Here is a 19,131-nt window from a genome sequence, read left to right as displayed (position 1 = left end):
TAACAAGCGAACGGTCCCGGCCGCAGGAGGAAGGTTAGACCCGAGAATAATCAGCTCCCGCTTGAGTCCAGGGGGCAGGGAGAGTTTCAAAGGTGTGTTAGGGGGAAATGAACCTGCCCATTATTACATTTTGTTCTGCTGGAGTCAAATCAACCCACCAGGCACATCACTTTACTCTAAAGCTAGAGGGAGGTCCTGGCAGGTCCTTTCAGCCCCTGACAGGCAGGTGGGCAGGAGAGATCCTAGGTCTGTATCTTGAAGTCTGTAGCAGGGAGCCAGGGAAAGTTTGAAGCAGAGCAAGGCGGATAAAGCTTCAGTGACCGTCCTTTTTCCCTAGGGTTCCTTGTTCAGTGTTTGAAGAAAGTGACTGACGTAACCAGGGGACCCGAAGTTTGACTCATTCTTCTCCAGCATGAAGAGGAAGAGACTAAAGCTGACACCAATTATCCGCTGAGCCTGGAGAACAGTCCCAGCAGATGGGGTGCTGCCCGCAGAGCGGACGAGGCATCAAGTGCTGCAGCTCTTCTGCTGTGTGCGTGTGGGCAGTGCCGGCCTCTGTGTGATGAAGGCGTTTGACGGACACTGCAGGCTGGATGCCGGCTCCCAAGATGGGGGGAAGCCTGAGTGATTTTGCCTTAGAATATCAGGGCTGGAAGGGACCTCAGGAGGTATCTAGTCCAACCCCCTGTTCAAAGCAGGAACAATCCCCAACTAAATCATCCAATTTTTTGGTCCCAAATCCCTAAATGGCCCCTTCAAGGATTGACCTCACAACCCTGGGTTTAGCAGGCCAATGCTCAAACCACTGAGCTATCCCTCCCCTCATAAAAAGCACCTAAGCTCAGCTAGTTACTGAAAATTTCATTGGAGGAGCCCAGTATGATGTGCAAGCACCAGCGAGAGCCCATCCCCTCCTCCCTCCACGGAGTTCATCCAACTCTTTGAGCGGCAGCAGCTGCAGTTGGCAGAAGAATTCCTCCATCGACTTAGCCACGTCTACACCAGCCCTGAGCAACGTAGCTAGGTCGATCTTAGTTTTAGGCAGAGACTAGCCCTGCACCCTCGCTAAGCAATTCTGACTCTACATAAGGATGTGCATAAAAATATGAAGTATTCAAAGTTCTTCCCATCTGGCTCAAAGTTTCAGATCGCAGCATCACCCTGTGTGATGAACTGGGACTGTGGTCTGTGAATGCTGAGTGGGGGGTATTGGCCTGGGAGGACGGTCTGCATTGGGGGATGGGAGACTGGCCTTGAGAAAAGATACCTGAGCATGTAACGTGAGAACCCAGGAAGGGGTTAGAGGCCAGGTGACACCTTTGCCCGGGAAACTGAACAAAGGCTGGGGGAGGAGACACTGGGGAGAGAGAGAGTTTCAGGAGCTGGCTGGTGTAATGGAGGGAGCCCAGATGGGGCTCTGACCCCCAAATGGGGCTGTGGTGCCCCTGGGACCCCAAGATGGACCTAATTGGGGAGGATCCTGTTGTCTGTGCCTGCAAGACCTGTGTTGGACTGTGTTCCTGTCGTCTAAATAAACCTTCTGCTTTACTGGCTGGCTGAGAGTCCTGGTGAATCGCAGGAAGCTGGGGGTGCAGGGCCTTGTGTCCCCCCACACTCCGTGACACCCTGAGTAGAGCTTGCACGTGGATTGATGGTTTCCCTTAGCCTATGGACTCAAATACCAAGGTGCAGTTCCTTCGTCATGCTCTTTACCAGCAAAATGTCCAGATGGCAGCTGTTAAATGATTTGAATGCATGACCTTTTGCGTGGTCTTACAACAGGATGGAAAAAACATTTTTTGAATTCTATTGGACCCGAAAAGGTCTTCAGAGATTTTATTCCAAGTCCCAAAGGCTGAGATGTTTTTCCATCCCAAATCCTGTTCTCACAAAGCTTCATTAACTTGCTGAGCAAACTCTTCTGCTCCAAATTTCACTTGAGTGCTCTGTTGGGAAAAGAATTTGGAGGGCAAGTTTGAGTAACTTGATGAGCTAGTTGAGAGGTGGTGTTTGTTTGGTTTTTTTCTTTTGCTAAGCAACATCTTGGTCTAAAGCGTCAGATTTACAACATCCATTACACCTCCACAAAATGAAATCAGGACTTGATTGTTCACTTGTTTATGGTGGTATGGAAAATACTAGCTTAGACCAACCATCTAGAGACAGTAGCATGTGGAGATTGCCACAAAAATTGTAGTTTCCATGAGAGATATGAACTTACAAATGACAGAACGACACATGCTGTATGTTCTGAGGAACAAGTAGCGATGGGTCATGAATCCTCCAGGTTCAGTATGTGCACCCGGGAAAGTCTCCAAAGTCCATGGAACAATCTCTCTGGAGGACCAGAATGGGGTTGTATCCTGGAAAGCAACTAAAAATGCCATCATGAGATTCTGTCTTGACATCTCCATGACTCCAGTTCAGCTCGGCCTACAAAATGAATAGGCTGGGATTTCCAAAGCAGCCTAAAGGAGTTAGACATGTTTTTCAAGATGTATCTAAATCCCCTAAGCTCCTTTGAAAGTCTGTCTTTTTTTTCTTTTTGAGCCACCAGCCCTGCAGCCCTCACTGGGATCAGAGAGTCAAGCTGAGGTTTTCTGGCTCATGCAACACTGCTTCTGCAGATCCTGCCCACTCTTCCATTCCCCCAGCCCTACTTTCTTCAACTGTGTTGTATAATTACACTTGGAAGGATTACATTTCTATCACAGAATCATAAAATATTAGGGCTGGAAGAGACCTCAGGAGGTCATCTAGTCCAATCTCCTGCTCAAAGCAGGACCAACACCAAACGTCAATGTCACCATATACCCACAGGCTGCCAACAACATATTTCCACTGATGATAGAAATGTACAGCTAGGCAATGTAAGAAAAATGCTGCTTGAGAACTTCCTAGAGCTTGATTTGAATGCTAGTTCATGTGTATGCTGTGACATGCGACGTTTTTTACCAGGGATGAAGCTTGAATTTTGTGAATCTCAACGTCTACAGTCACGTGATAATTATTGTCTGACCCTCCCCCATTTCCTGCAACCGTGAAAACATTTAAATTGCAGTTGGATCATCAGCTAACGATTTGATTCACATGCAAGGAGGGTGGAATCCTGCTCATTGCCTGGAGTGGACATGGCTCTGCAAGGGTAAAAACACGTGTCCCTTGTCCCTACGCCCTACTCAACACATCTCCCTGCACAGAGGTGAATTTCACCCTCCGGGAGCCGCTACAGCAAACGCACGTGAAAACATCAAAACACGTGTGACAGTCAGAGCTTGCTCCTCTCCCAACACGTGTACCCAGCTCCGCGGAGTTACCCTGTTCCAGCGTTTAAAGGAGTGAGGCAGCGATTCCCAGGGGCCATAAATCCCTTTAAACAAGTGATCCTGGGGCAGATGTTCATTTTGACTCCCTCTATCCTGCTTAGCAGTTACCATCTAGATCCTTTTTTAGCTGCTTTACAGAACTGCTTAGAAGTTCCTGGAGGCAGAAATTAGCGGGGTTTGAGGTTTATCTTCACTCGCAGATAGGTAATCTCCTTACGCAGATTTGAAACACGAAGCATTTGTGAAAGGCCAAATCAGATCTTTGCGACATCCATTAGGTCCATTTGCTCCAATTTAATGCTAAAATCAGGCAGTTGAAATATACTTGCCAGCTGCAGCAGTGGGGGAAGCAAAGGAAGATTGGAGCGTAACAAAAATACACTATCCACATGTAAGAGCTGGTCGTGAATCCTTCCTGGTTGAAATACTCTTGTCACTGATGGTAAACACAGAGTGTATGTAACTTGGGGCTCCGGATGAATGAATGGGCTGGAGGTGAGAAGAGGGTATCCCTGCATTTTACATCTACTGAGCTGGAAAACAGCAGGAGTCTCTCCAGTGGTCACAAGTCTTGTAGATTTCTTGGGCGGTGTTCATCCCATGTGCTTCCTTCTCCTTCATGGCAAGTCCCCAAGTTCACTTAGCCTTGACCTAGAAATCATGCCAAAGAGTCCTCCCACGGGGTTGTTCAACAAGAATTCACCTGGAGAAGATCTTAGTGGTTGGCTAATATGAGCATTTCTTAGGGAACAAAGTGAATCAACTCATCACGATACACCTGTAATCTTGAAGAATTAAGATAGGAGGCAAGAGTTGAGAACAAGGAAATTATTGGAAAACCATGAGGAACCCCTTCATCTCCAGCTCCCTCAGATTCTTCCATGACTGAAGTCCCCATAGGTATTATTAGACTGTAACATTGGCGGTAGAACCTTGGAGACAGAACCTTGGTCTCCTCTCTGTTCTGTACAGCACCAAGCCAGAGATGATCACATTGAGCGTCTGTTGATGTAGATCAGGGGCGTGCATAAGTAGGAGGAGTTTGTCTGGCCTTGCAGATAAGGTTGGGAAATGGGGAATCAGGGTTTTATTCCTGGTTCTTCCTGGGTGACTTTGGGCAAGTCCCAGAATCCCTTCATACCAACCAAATTTCATCCATCCGAGCTGTCAGTCACCCAGCTTGTCTGAGTGGCTGTCCTCTCTCTGGGTAGGGTACTGCCATGGCTGTGATCTGAAGACTGGCTGGAGCTGGAGTCGCTTCACTTGAGGCAAAAGGTGACAGCTGGCTGGGCATTCCCAAGCGCTTTGAGATGCCTATCGGGAAAGCAGCCCTGCACCGGGTGAAGGAGCTCTGCTCTGTTCGAGGAGAAGAGCCCAGCTACAGAGGTTTCCGGTCAACAGCAGCTCCTTATTTTCATTGGCTCTTTCTTGCTGACTGCCGTCAAATCCTGAAGGGCGCCAGGGCCTGGAGCTGCCAGCTGTTCCAACCCTGCTCCCTGTAGTGTGAAAAGCCAGGTCTTGGTTACATTTCAGAGACTAGGTGTCTGGGTGCCCAGTTCCACATGTTGGCTCCTAAACAAGTCATCGGGGAGGTCGGGCATTGAATAGGCTGTGATGCCAGACTCAATAAACACATGGGGGGCAGCTTACCCCCGCCAAGCACTAGTGTGTCTAACCAGAACAAGGCGGTAACGCCCGACGAGCTCAGGTGTCGTCGCTGGGTTGGTTGCTGGCTGGTGGCTTTCCCTCAGGCTGTTCCTCCCATGATAGTGGAGGAAGTGGACTCTGATAGGACAGAAGGGATGATTTAAGAGCGAGATGTCTGAAGGACGTTGGCCTCTCCGAGGTGCTCAGGTGCCTGGCTCCCCAGCATTCAGCAGCTCCGCTGAGACCGTCAGCAAGGACGCTGGGGAGCGCAGGAGAGTTCACACAGCTGATTGCTTTTGTTATCCATAGCCAGCCAGGAGGGCAGCCTCTGGCCCTGGATTCCCCGCACCAGGCTTTAACGAGCCATCCCAGAACGGAGCGTCGCATGGCTGGCCGCTCTGCAGAGGAAGGTGCAGGGGGACGTGGAAGCAGATGACAGAACCGCAGGGGTCAGACACCGCCTGCATGGAGACACAAGTGCTGTTTTATGTGCGGGATAAAGACAAACAGCTTCCAAGCAAGAGAGGGGAAGGCAGCGAGCAGCTCTGCTCTCTCATCTGCACCGTGCTGTCTTGGGGACCAGGTCCGGGGTGGCTACCGAGCGGGGAGGGGAACCTCCTTGTGGAGTCCCTGCTACACAATCCCCAGCCTGGTGTGCAGGTGGCAGAGTCCCCTTCGGTGCACCAGGGGTTGGTCCTGGTAGGTGCCACCAGGATCGGAGACCTCCCGGACTACAACCGAGGGCACTGGGTAGACACCTCACCTCTGGCCCTCCGGAACTCATTATGGGACCGCCCTCTCCACATACCCCGAGCCGACTGCGTCACCTGCAACTGGTCCATTTCTGGGCCGCACCTAGGAAAGAGCTGTACACCCTCATGCTCCGTGCCCTTCACTTCCTCACCCTCATGTCCTCACCCAGGACCTCCTGCCACCTGTGGAGGGTGAGGAGCCCCCGTGGGCCAGTCTCTATTCCACCCTGGTCCTGTGGCCTTCTGGGGATATTGGTTCGCGGCTCCATCACAGAGCTGTGAGCACCAGTTTGTCCCTGGCACGGTTCATCCCCCTCCCTGACACCTGCCCCTTTTGCCATGCGAGGGAGACCCTGGTGCACGTCTACTTCGAGAGTGCCAGGCTGCAGCCCCTTTTCCAGATCCTCCAAAACCTTCTCCTCGGGTTCTGGCTGCACCTCTCCCCACCCCTCCTGATCCATGCACACCCCATCCTTGGCCCCACGGAGTCGCGAGACTCCTCGTCATCCTTCGGGAGCTGGCCAGGGCGGCCGGCCACCGTACCAGGAGGGGGCTGCTGGACGGGGAGGTGCTCTGTGACTGTGGGGCCTATTTCCATTCCTCCCTTCAATCATGCATCCGGGCAGAGTTCCTCTGGCTGCATCCATTGGCTCCCTGGCCACCTTCGAGGCGCAGCGGGCGCTGTCTGGGGTTCTCGGCTCGGTGTCTCCCCCCCGGCTCCCTGATTTTGGCCCTGTGACCCTCACTCCATCTCTGTTTGTTCATTTGTTGTCCCACAAACTCATTTCAGTTCTCCAAAAATGTTTGCAAAGCTTCTTGTCCCAGATTGGGGCGAAAAGCCAAAAACTTGATTTATTTTCATGGCACTAAAACACTGGGTTTTGTTTTGGAAACACCGGAATCCGCCCCCCCATGGGAATGTTTTGGTGCTGCTCAGATAAAATATGCTGCGGGGGAGCGCCGGCTCAGTGACAGCCTGCCAGGTGAGCTGTCGAGAAGCCAGAAAGCTCTGGAAACCCGGGCTATGGAGGAGTCGGGGAGAGGGGGAGCTGTGGTGTTTCGATGTTGCTTGTAATTATTAGAACTGGGAGCACTGGCTGTTGGGAGTCTGAAAGGATAGGAAACAGGAAGAGGGGGGAAGAGTTGAGGCAGAGTGAGAGTTACAGGGGGTGCAGCAGCAGCTTGGTAGAGAGTTTTCCACTGTTAAAATAAAGCCCTGTTGAAGTTGTTAGTAACTTGCCTGGTTGATACAATGGGAGGCCAGCAGCGAACCAGGCAGACGTCCATCAGACACGGCCTTGCTTCCGTTGACGGTTTAGTCAAAACAGACACCTTCCCACCTTCCCTGTTCTTGCGTGAGGGATGGACGGTTAACATACAAAAAACTGTATGGAGATCCTGGAAATACAGGCCTCAAATGAGGTCCAGCCATCCCAAGACAAAGGAATGCTGATCTGCAGGCTGGACCGTGTCTCCGAGATAAATTAAACCCGGGTGAGGCCGCCTTGCTTGTCCACTGATGTCCGGGCTACGAGCAGCTGAGCACTGAGGGCAGTTGAGCTGGGAGGCACATGTTGGCCAAGCCCCTCGTTGGCCTGGGTGAGCCCCAATGAGTCACACATCAACTCGGTAGAGCCAAGACTGGAACCCAGCTCCCTGGACTCTGTCTGGAACTTGTCACCACACAAGGATATGGCCCTATAGCCCGTCACTACCTCCAGCCACTCACCCTGCAGCTGCATCAGCTCCCGATTCCTCCGTAGCCTGCAGGGCCCTCAATCACTGCACCGTATGCTCAGTGAGGAGGGGACGGGTTCACTCCTTCAACTGGGGCTGTTGCTGTTTCTTCAAAGTACCCTCCATTCTAAGCGTCACTCGGCCCAGGTGACCCTCCCTCCAATCGTAAGTACATTTCTATCTATGCTGCTATTTGCAAGTGTTTTTCTTTTTGCAGCAGAAGGCAGAGACTTAGTCCAGGTTGAAAGGTACAAAAAGAGAGAGAACTGGAAACCAGCAGCAGGCCGCGTCTACACTAGCACTCATGTCGGCAACGTTTTTGTCACTCGAGGGTGTGAACCTCCCCCCACCCCCCCGAGCGCCATATGTTTTGGCAGCATAGGCGCTCGTGTGCACCGAGGCTGTCCCGCCCCTATAGCTACCACTGCTTGGTGAGCTGGTTTTCTCACGTCTCATCGGCATAACACGGCTACACGAGTGCTCTTGCAGCGGTGCCACTGTATTGATACAGCAGTGCTGCGGTGAGCTTGTAAGTGTAGACATGGCCTGTGCCTACTATAGGACAGCTACTCCTGGCTATGTCCCGGCTAGGACAAAAAAATAACCCACCAGGCTTTGCCACAAAGAAAGCTTGGCAGACGTGGTCCCCCTCTAAACTCACCAGTGCAGAGTCCACCTACTGCCCCGGCCTACACGCCTCAGGAAGGGGCTGCATTTGTTAGCAAAGGGGAAAGAGGGGGCAGGGGACCTTTACTTGTACCCAATCAGCCAGGGGTCACAGCTCTGCTCGTTAGGAGCAATTGGACCAGCCCTGGGCTCTAACCCCTCCGCTGAGTTATAATAGTGACAAGGGGCAGTTTGCTCGGCGAGGCGGCTCCGTCCGGGTCGCAGGAAGCCCGGCTGTCTCTTCACGCAGGAAGGGCGGTTTGGACACATCATTTGGGCGTAAACGGCATTTTCCTCTGCAGCAGGGGATTTAATACACAGCGCTGGGCACCTAGTGAGGCGCTGGGTTACACCCGCCCACATCTAACAGCCCCTCCCCCCAGCCTCAGGGGAGGAGCTACTGGACTCAGGTCGCAAGGAATTTTGGGGGACAGCCACTGAAAAAACAGGGACGGAAGTGAGGGTCACGGGGGGGGGACAGGGAATGGACACACTGAGCGTCTGCTGCGTCTCGAAGCCGGGCAGGGAAGCATCCTCCCGCAGGACCCACTCGAGGAAGGCTCAAGAGGCGGGCAGTAAGGCTTTCACCTCCTGGAGTATACACTGGGGGGGGTGTAACCCGGGGGGGGCACCGTGGGTGCTGGGTTGGGGGAACGCAACCCTGGGGGGGCACTGTGGGTCTCACCCGGGTTTAATTTACCTCGGAGACACGGTCCAGCCTGCAGATCAGCATTCCTTTGTCTTGGGCTGGCTGACCTAGGCACCATCCGCCAAACACATTTGAAGCCTGTATTTCCAGGACCTCCGGACAGTTTTTTGTATGTTAACCGTCCATCCCTCACGCAAGAACAGGGAAGGTGGGAAGGTGTCTGTTTTGACTAAACCGTCAACGGAAGCAAGGCCGTGTCTGATGGACGTCTGCCTGGTTCGCTGCTGGCCTCCCATTGTATCAACCAGGCAAGTTACTAACAACTTCAACAGGGCTTTACTTTTACAGTGGAAACCTCTGTACCAAGCTGCTGCTGCGGCACCCTCTGTAACTCTCACTCCGCTGCCTCAACTCCTCCTCCCTCCTTCCTGTTTCCTCTCCCTTCAGACTCCCAACAGCCAGTGCTCCCAGTTCTAATAATTACAAGCAACATCGAAACACCACAGCTCCCCCTCTCCCCGACTCCTCCATAGCCCGGGTTTCCAGAGCTTTCTGGCTTCTCGACAGCTCACCTGGCAGGCTGTCACTGAGCCGGCGCTCCCCCGCAGCATATTTTATCTGAGCAGCACCAAAACATTCCCACGGGGGGGCGGATTCCGGTGTTTCCAACACAAAACCCAGTGTTTTAGTGCCATGAAAATAAATCAAGTTTTTGGCTTTTCACCCCAATCTGGGACAAGAAGCTTTGCAAACATTTTTGGAGAACTGAAATGAGTTTGTGGGACAACAAATGAACAAACAGAGATGGAGTGAGGGTCACAGGGCCAAAATCAGGGAGCCGGGGGGGAGACACCGAGCCGAGAACCCCAGACAGCGCCCGCTGCGCCTCGAAGGTGGCCGTGGAGCCAATGGGGGGCGCAGCCTGGGGGAGGCGCTGTGGATGCTTAGAAGGGGAGTTCCTGTAGCCGTTCTGGAGAGCCCCCCCTGAAGTAAGCACCACTCCGCACCCCAAGCCCCCCAATGCTGCTGGGGGGCAGGGAGGGCCTGGCCCAGGGGCTGCCCGAGCTGCTTAGGTGGTTCCCGGGCCAGGCACACTGGCCACTGCAGAAGTCACAGAAAGTCACGGAATCCATGACCTCCGTGACATACACGGAGCCTTATCTAGCACTGATCATTTTAAAATCAAGACTGGATGGTTTTTTAAAATATCTGCTCTAGGAATTATTTCGGGACCGTTCTCTGGCCTACTGGCTCTAAACCTTTCCTAGGGTGACCAGACAGCAAATGTGAAAAATCGGGACATCTGGGTAACAGGGGTAATAGGAGCCTATATAAGAAAAAGACCCAAAATTGGGACTGTCCCTATAAAATCAGGACATCTGGTCACCCGAACCTTTCCAGACTATTGTACCCCTTGCAGGAGTCTGATTTGTCCTGCGTGCCCACAACTTTCACCTCACTTAAAATCTACTTGCTTAAAAAATCAGACGTAAAACTACAAAAGTGGCACAGCACGCTGGTACTGAAAAATTGCTTAGGTTCTCATTTTTACCATATCATTATAAAATAAATCCACTGGAATATAACTAGTGTGCTTACATTTCAGTGTATAGCATAGAGAGCAGCATAAACAAATTGAATGTTTACGTTGTACTGACTTTGTTGGTGGTTTTCCTGTAGCCTGTTGTAAAAATAGGCAAATATCTAGATGAGTTGATGTCCCCCCTGGGGTACGCGTACCCCTGGTTGAGACCCACTGCTGGCCTGTGCGATACTAGATGATCACAACGGTTCCTTCTGGCTTTGAAATCTACAAATCTAAACCTTCCCCTACTCGCCTTCCAACCTGCACACAGGAGCACATGGTGTTGGGACACCTGATATTTTTAAGAGCGCTGGCGATAAGGAATGACTAATAAAGCAGCTAATGATTAACAAACCCCTTGCACCATTTCAGTTGTATAATTAAATCAACATTAATTTTCCATCCTATTCACAGGATTGCTCTAATCAGGACAGTCTATAATTGGAGCCTAGAATAATGATCCTTCTCCTGCTTCTCATCACAGGGTTAACGGCTGCGCTGTAATGGGGTCTTGGCTTAGAGAGGCATGATTATTTTTACAAATTATGCCACAGGGCACTTATATATATCCACCATGAAGTGCCCTCAAGAATCCCCCTGGGCCTGGGCCTGCGCCACCTTGCATTGAAGGCAGGGGGCTTCTAAAGTCTTGGGGACAGGTCCTGGCTCTGCAAGGGGAAGCTTGGAGAAGTCACTTAATACCTGCGTCCCTTGGTCCCCCACCGGAAAAGGGGGCTGTTTGTTACCATTTAATATAACGATTTGGCATCGTCAGCTGGCTGGTGCTTCGGAAACAAGGTATTAACACTCTCTTAAAGAACAATAAACACCACATTTAAGCTGCTGCGGTCAGCTAAGTCTTCACTTACGGCGGGGTATAGAGGCCAGGCAGGACCTGCGTAGCTACACGCGGCAGCGGGGAAAGGCTCTGGCAGGGGGAAGGCAGCCGGACGGCACATTGCTAAAAATAGTAGATGTGGGCGGCGCTGCTTGGGTGTGTAGACAGTGTAAGGTGCGTGTCATACACCACACTACAGCATCCCCTGGCAATGAGTTCCGCAGGTTGACTGTGCGTCGTGTGAAGGAGCGCTTCCTTATGCTTGTTTTAAACCGGCTGCCTGTTAAGTTCATTGGGCGACCCCAGTATGTGTCTTATGGGAAGGGGTAAATAACACTTCAGGTGTGTCGGGCATGTTGTATTAATGTAGCTATAGTATGTGGGCAGAAGGGGTTAACATAACCCAGTCGCTGTCCAACATTAAAAGTCTGGGGTTTGATAGGCAGAGACTTGGTACCTACTTGACACCATGGCAAACACTTCAAATTTAGACCCGAGGTTAGAAATGTATTGATTGCAACACACACAGAAGGGAAAGAACCAAAAGGAGGTAAACAGTGAGCTGGCAAAGTCTGCAGTCAATACAAAATTACTCAAGGTAGTTTAAGTCTAAAGCTGACTGCGAAGAGTTACAAAGGGATCTCACAAAACTGGGTGACCGGGCAACAAAATGGCAGATAAAATTAACTTGATAAGTGCAAAGTAATGCACATTGGAAAACATAATCCCAACTATACATATAGATTAGCTGTTCCTACTCAAGAAAGAAAATATAATGCTACGTTATCCACCCATGGTAAACCCACACCTTGAATATTGTGTGCGGTTCCAGTCACTCCATCTCAAAAAAGTTATAGTAGAATTGGAAAAGATGGAGGGTTGGGCTGCAGGAGAGGTGAGGGCTCTGGGCTGGGGGTGTGGGCTCTGGGGTGGGGCCAGGGATGAGGGGTTTGGGGTACATTAGGGGGTTCAGGGCTGGGGCTTCCATATGAGGAGAGATTAAAAAGACTGGGACTGTTCAGCTTAGAAAAGAGACGACTAAGGGGGGATACGATTGAGATCTATAAAATCATGACTGCTGTGGAGAAAGTGAATAGAGAAGTGCTGTTTACCCCTTCCCATAACACACGAACCAGGGGTCACCCGATGAAATGAACAGGCAGCAGGTTTAAAACAAACACGAGGAAACAACACACAGTCAACCTGTGGAACTTGTTGCCAGCCAAGGCCAAAAGTATAACAGGGTTAAAAAAAGAATGAGATCAGTCCCTGGAGGACAGGTCCATCGACGACTATTAGCCAAGATGGGCAGGGACGCAACCCCAAGCTCTGGGTGCCCCTAAACCTCTGACTGCCAGAAGCTGGGACCAGACAACAGGGGATGGATCTGTTCTGTTCCTTCCCTTTGAAGCACCTGGCTTTGACTCAGAAGACAGGATACTGGGGTAGATGGATTACTGGACTGATCCTGTATGGCCATTCTTATGTCTGCTCAGGCACCTCTCATTCCCTGGTCTCTCTCAGGCCAGGCAGAGCTGGGTGGGCTGCCTTATTTCATGGTGCTGGTGCCATGTTGATTTCAGGGCCCGGTGAAAAGCTGAAAGAGACAGGACGGCAGGAAGATGGGGCAGAAAGGAACACATGAGGGAGGGAAGACAGAACAGGATCTTGCAGTTTGGTGTTGTAGCAGGATGGACCCCCGTGTGACGTTATTGATATAAATTGGGACCATATAGAACATGGGTTGCAACCGGGGTCCTGTAGTGGCACCAAATCTTAGGTAAAGGGGGTCATATAAGGTGTCTAAGACCAGGTTATGGGTTGCTGGTTATGATTATGCTGTCTGTGTGCATGTATCATTTTGTAGTTGAAGTTATGTATATTGGCTCTATGCTGTCTGTATTTCAAGCTGGTGATGTGCTTCTGGGTGATATCCCAGACAAGCTGGTGTTAGCTCTGCGTAGCCTGTTTGATGGCCCATTAAGGACCATCAGCTACACAACTGACCCGGGGAGAGAAGGCAGACATGCCTTGTGACTCAGCGAGGTATGCAGAGACTTGTCCATGTGATTGCAGACTCCATTTTGCGGTGATTTTCCACAGTACGAACAAAGAGGTTCTTACACCTGGAAAAGCCTATATAAGGCTGATGCATCATCTCCATCTTGTCTTCAATCCTGCTTCTTACCTCTGGAGGGACTTTGCTACAAACTGAAGCTCTACACAAGGGACTGAGGACCCATCCCAGCGGGGGATATTCCAGAGACTTGATTTGAACCTGCAGTTTATATCATCGCTGCTGCAAGCCTGAACTAAGAACTTTGCCATTACTGTATGTAATTGATTCCATTTAACCAATTCTACCTCTCATCTCTACCTTTTTCCCTTTGTAAATAAACCTTTAGATTTTAGATTCTAAAGGATTGGCAACAGCGTGATTTGTGGGTAAGATCTGATGTGTATATTAACCTGGGTCTGGGGCTTGGTCCTTTGGGATCGAGAGAACCTTTTTCTTTTATTGGGGTGTTGGTTTTCATAACCATTCATCCCCAGGACGGGTGCACTGGTGGTGATACTGGGAGACTGGAGTGTCTAAGGAAATTGCTTGTGTGACTTGTGGTTAGCCAGTGGGGTGAGACCGAAGTCTCTTTTGTCTGGCTGGTTTGGTTTGCCTTAGAGGTGGAAAAACCCCAGCCTTGGGCTGTAACTGCCCTGTTTGAGCAATTGGTCCTGATTTGGCACTCTCAGTTGGGTCCCGCCAGAACCGCATTGTCACACCCCGCTCCTGCCCTAAAGGGTTAAAAACAGCCCTGGGAGGGGGCTGTGGCTGGAGAAAGCAGCTTTTAGGCTGGGCTGATTGGGGGAAGTGGCTGCAGCTGGTGTCACTCCCCAAACAGACTCAGCTGGCCCTATAAAGGCAGAGAAGCCAGGAGCCCACAGAGTCTGTCTCTAGCTGTAGAGGGAGAAGGGCCTGGCTGCAGGAAGCTAGATACAAGGTACCAGAGTGAAGCAGGGCTGGGGACCTCCAGCCTGGAAAGCCCCAGGCTGTGGCCTGGCATTGGGCTAAAAGGTACTGGGGGTTGCAGAGGGCAGCCCAGGGGTAGGCCAAGGCAGCAGGTCCAAACCCTCCTTGCCAGTGATGAGTGGCTGATACTGCAGCCTGCCCCAGGGCGTGGGGCTAGACAATGACTGGCAGTAGCCGTATACTGAGGCGCGGTGGGGATAGTGGGTGGGGGTTCCCTGGGGAAAAGAGACCCTAAGACTGAGGGTTACTGCCAGGGGGCAGCACCTCAGTTAAAGAGGCACTGGGATCCAGGGAGAGACATGGGGCCAGAGGACAGGCGGATCACTGGCCTGCAGAGGGCGCGCCAGAGCTGGAATGAGCTAATTCCCAGAACAGACCAGCAGGAGGCGCTGCAGGGGTGAGGCCGCACGTCTACAGGTGTCCTCGCTGGTGCAGCAATGGTGGTACCCCTCCACCCCACCCCAAGGCCTGGCGTCACAAACATAATCCTTCCACCCCAGCCATGGCGATGGTAAAAATCTCTATTTAAGGGCCCCAAACAGGGTGATGGGTGGAATAATCCAGCCTCTTTCTTTTGTCCACCAATTAAGCTTAATTTCTGACACGCCAATTTTGATTCCTTGATTTCCAATCCGCTGCTCCTCTTGTGTACCAGTCATCACCTTGCCACAGTCCACGAGTGGTACCAGGAGCCCCTCTTCTGTTTACATTCGTTCCATTTTTCTGTCTCCTCACATCTTTTCTTAACCGGTTTGATATAATGGAGCATTGTGACAATTTATGAACCTTTACCCACTTTTCATCAATTGAGCTTACAATTAGGGACAGTTCATAGGCCCAATGATTACAATAGGCACTCTACTCCCTAGCCTAAGCCATGACTGCCCGTCTACACTGCTACGCATATGTGGGCTAGCTGGGCACGCAATGTCACCATATGTGTAAACATAGGCCCAGATGCCGTGGGTGCTTCGGGGCTGGAGCACCCACAGGGAAAAATTAGTGGGTGCGGCACATCAACCGGCAGCCAAGCTCCCCTCACCCCCCCGCCCCACCTCCCCCCACCCCGAGCATGTTGCGTCCCTGCTCCTCTGCCTATCTCCCAGTGCTTCCTGCCTGGCTGCCACCAAACAGCTGTTTGGCAGCGTTAGCACGCTCCAGGAGGGAGGGGGAGGAGTGGGAATGTGGCGCACTTAGGGGAAGGGGTGGGGCCTCATGGAAGGGAGTAGGGGGCAGGGCCGGGGGCAGATGGGGGGTTGAGCACCCAGGGAAAAGAGAGGAAGTCGGTGCCTATGAGTGTACACGTACCTAACATCATAGATATGGCACTGGGAAAGACCTGGGGCCTGACTCTCATTTACACCAGTGTAACACTCCTGGCTGCAGTGGAGCCGCTCCTGATTGACATGGCTGTAAAGTGAGATCAGAACCTGGTGCCTACGGTATTCGATTGCCCACTGCCCCGGCCAGAGCGCAGGGAATTGGGGGCGTCCCTCAGTGCTGGTTTGGCAGGCCCGTGCTTTCTTCGGCCTGTTCTGCAGAGTGCCGTCTGGGGCTCGCACTAACCAGCGCTCCTGCTGCCGGAGATCGTCTGTGAGGAGGTCAAACCGTGATTCAGTTTGTCGCTAAGGGTTGCAAAGGGGCCTGAGCTGCTCGATATATTGCCGCTTGGGCAAAAAAGTAAGTCACCTTAAGTGGGGGGGAGCCGAACCTGCGTCAGCATTTGCGCACTAGTTAATACCTTTCCAATGGACGCCTGGCCCCATGCATCTCATCACATTCCTGAGCCCTGTTGTTTCGCCGGCACTAATTTTGAAGTGCCAACAGTTCATCGCATTCCTGTTCGCTGCTTTGAATCGCTGACATCAGGCTAATGCTTGTGTCACCCAGCCGGTGGGTCCCTGCGGAGCGCCTGGGAGCTGAACGGAGCGGGAGGGGAAAGACTTACTGGTTTATGAGGCAATAATCCGGGTCAAAGCGGATAGAAGAGGGGGCAAACGGCCAGGTTACTTATCCCATTGAGGACTGGCTCGTGTAGCGGCCTCGCAGGGCTGGGATGGCTTTTATGTGATGCTGAATCGTTCTGTGCATTGTGTGGTGGAGCCAGTCATTCACCTTAAGAGGTAAATAAAAGTCGATGCAGCAGGAATCCTCCTCACGGGGTTCCCTGTGCACTGTGGGGGCGCCTCCTTGTGGCCATGTCTGGGGAATCTCTCCACCCCTCCGACGCCCCCTTTCGTGTCTCTGTGTCCCCGCTCATGCTCCGGGAGTTGCAGTGCTTCCTCTTTCTGACTCAGGATGCTCCCTCTTCACGGCTCGGCCCTCCGGCCAGGCCGCTAGAATTTTCCCCTTTCGGGTATTATCGTTTCACTGGACTGGCTGACCAGGCATCGTTCCCAGCCCGCTTCCACTTCCAGGCTATGCCACTGCCCCCGTGACTGGTAGCGGAACCCGGGCCTGACCACTTCTTTGGGTTCCAGCTCTGGGACCCTGTAACCAGCAGCCAGGGTCTGCTCCAGCCCAAACCTTGCTGCTATTTCCCCGGGCTGCTTCCTATTCTTATCAGGCCTCCTATCCACCACCCTTCTGGGTCTGCCCTTCCCTCAGAGCCAGGCTCCCAGGGCTTCTGCTCTCCCCTGGGTCTCCTCCTTTCCCTCACTAGGCCCAGAGAGCGACTCCAGGCCTCTGCCCTGCAGCTCTGTTCTGCTGCAGGCTTCCTGGCTTTCTACCAGCCCCGCCTGCTCCTGCTCAGCGGGGCTCCATCCTCAATCAGAGCCCGCTCATCAAACCTGTCAGCTTACTTAACCCCTTCTGCACCACATTAACCCTTTGCAGGCTAGTGTGGGGGTGAACACCCCGTCACCATCCCATAAAGCACTACCATCCGTTACCCTTCTAGTTTAGGGTGCATCAAGGGGTTAATTGACCAGAGGATGGTGCCGTGGCGAAGGCCTGGTGTAGACACAGGTATAATTATGCCAATTAAGGGTGGGATGCTTTTATCAATGTAGTTATACCAGAACACCCTCGAGTGCGGATGCAGTTACACTAGTCTAGCTATGCCCATGGGATCAGGAATAGCTTAGGGCGACCAGGTGTCTGGTTTTCGACTGGAACACCCAGTCGATAAGGGACCCTGGTGGCTCCAGTCAGCTTGGGCTGATAAAAGTTTGGTCGGCGATGCTGCCGGGCTAAGGCAGGCTAGTGCCTACCTGACCTGGCAGTGCACTGCGCTGTGCCCCGGAAGCGGCCAGCAGGTCCGGCTCCTAGGCGGAGGGGCTAAGGGGCTCCACACGCTTCCCTGACCCCGAGCACTGGCTGTGCACTCCCATTGGCTGAGAACCGACCAATGGGAGCTGTGGGGTGGTGCCTGCGGGCAAAAACAGCACGCGGAGCTTCCTGGCCCCCCTGCCTAGGACGTGCAGCTGGCTACTTCCAGGGCGCCGTGCAATGTGGTGCCAGGACAGGCAGGGAGCCTGCCTTAGCCCCCACCCCTGCTGCACCACTGACTGGGAGCTGCCCTATCCTCACCCTATCCTCTGCATCACCAGCCCGCGCCCCAACCCTGAGCCCTAACTCCTGCCCCAGCCCTGAGACCCCCGCAACCCAGAGCCCCCTCCTGCACCCCCAAACCCTCATCCTTGGCCCCAGCCCAGAGCCCACACCCCCAGCCCAGAGCCCTCACCTCCCCTGTAGCCCAACCCCCAGCCCTGAACCCCCTAATGTACCCCAAACCCCTCATCCCCGGCCCCACCCCAGAGACCACACCCCCATCCCAGAGCCCTCACCTCCCCTGTACCCCAACCCCCTGCCCCAGCCCAGTGAAAGTGAGTGAGGGTGGGGGAGAGCATGCCACCAAGGGAGGGGCAATGTAGTGAGTGGGGGGTGGGGCCTCAGGGAAGGGGTGGGGCTAGGATATTTGTTTTTTTGTGGGTAGAAAGTTGGCAACCCTAGAATAGCTAGACCAGGATAGGGCACCTTTGTACTCATATAACTGCATCTGTGTGAGGGGATTGTACTGATATAACTATGTCCTTACAGCCCTACAACTGACTAGTGTAGACAAGGCCCAACTCTGAGTCCTGAGTTCAAATCCTGACACTGCCATAGATTTGCTATGTGACTTCAGGCAAATCGTTTAACTCCTCTGTTGCCTGATCCCCAATCTCCAACATGAGCAGAATGATACTTCCTCTGTCTGTCTAGGTTGTAAAGGGCAGGGACTCTCTCTTACGCACCCAGCACACCAGCAGGTAAGTTCCAAGATCTCGGGGAGGGACCTTCTCATGTGTCAGGGTGCTGCTGCCAGAATCTGACTGGGGGGTGGTGGTGCAGAGGATAGGGTGAGTCTCCCAAGGAGTTTCGGGGGTCAGATTTTTTCTACCATGGAGTTTTTTGTACTTTCTTCTGAGTCAGCGGGTGCTGGCCACTGTTGGAGACGGGACACTGGGCTAGACGGACCTTGGCTCTGATCTAGCCTGGGCATTTAGAATCAGTGCAAGCAGAATCGGGCGCCACAGAACTGTGCGCTGGTGAAAATCTTGCAGTCACCGTGAAAGGAGGGATGGGCCAAGCCATGCAGAAAGAACTGCCCAGTTATGGTGCCTCCCCATCGCATCCCGCAATGCAGCTTCCATCCAAATCCAACAGTGAACTGAAAGCGCCGGGGGCCAGGTTCTCGCCAGGTGCCCCAGCTGTCACACCCGCGCAGCGACTGGGTGCGGAGCACATTGAAAATGAACCATTGGAAAAAATATGGCATTTGCTTCCCTTGTTGGTCTCCGTGCCCATGAGCCTGGACTCTCCTGTGAGTGTTTCCAGTTCTCAGCTCAGGGCAGCACGGATGATCAAATGATTGATCTGAAGATCTCTTTTTACCCTTATCCGAGGGCTGAGTTGGTTCTAA

The sequence above is a fragment of the Mauremys mutica genome, chromosome 1 (assembly GCF_020497125.1).
Source record: "Mauremys mutica isolate MM-2020 ecotype Southern chromosome 1, ASM2049712v1, whole genome shotgun sequence".
NCBI lineage: Eukaryota > Metazoa > Chordata > Testudines > Geoemydidae > Mauremys > Mauremys mutica.
This window is presented reverse-complemented; position numbering follows the sequence as displayed.